At 29.6% G+C, this 324-nt stretch overlaps 1 protein-coding gene across 1 annotated transcript in view; it reads right to left on the reverse strand.

Annotated features, from left to right (window-relative positions):
• Positions 1-324, reverse strand: part of LOC106882959 (tubulin delta chain) — a 19,721-nt gene that overhangs the window by 10,085 nt on the left and 9,312 nt on the right. The gene's annotated exons all lie outside the window — the stretch shown is intronic.

A 324-nucleotide genomic window follows, 5' to 3' on the forward strand; every position in this document is an offset into this window, starting at 1 on the left:
GCAAAATAACAAAGAAATAAAGTTCTTTGGTTTACGTTTGAAATATAAAATATATTGTTCTTTTATTCTCTTATTCTTTTACTTGTTTCAGCCATCTGACTGCGGCCATGCTGGAGCACTGCCTTTTAATCGACCAAATCGACCCTAGGACTTATTCTTTGTAAGCCTAATGCTTATTCTATCGGTCTCATTTTGCCAAACCGCTATGTTACGAGGACATGACCATATATATATATATATATATACACATACATACATACATATATATATATATACATACATACATACATATATATATATACATACATACATACATACATATAT

The sequence above is a fragment of the Octopus bimaculoides genome, chromosome 19 (assembly GCF_001194135.2).
Source record: "Octopus bimaculoides isolate UCB-OBI-ISO-001 chromosome 19, ASM119413v2, whole genome shotgun sequence".
Lineage (NCBI taxonomy): Eukaryota > Metazoa > Mollusca > Cephalopoda > Octopoda > Octopodidae > Octopus > Octopus bimaculoides.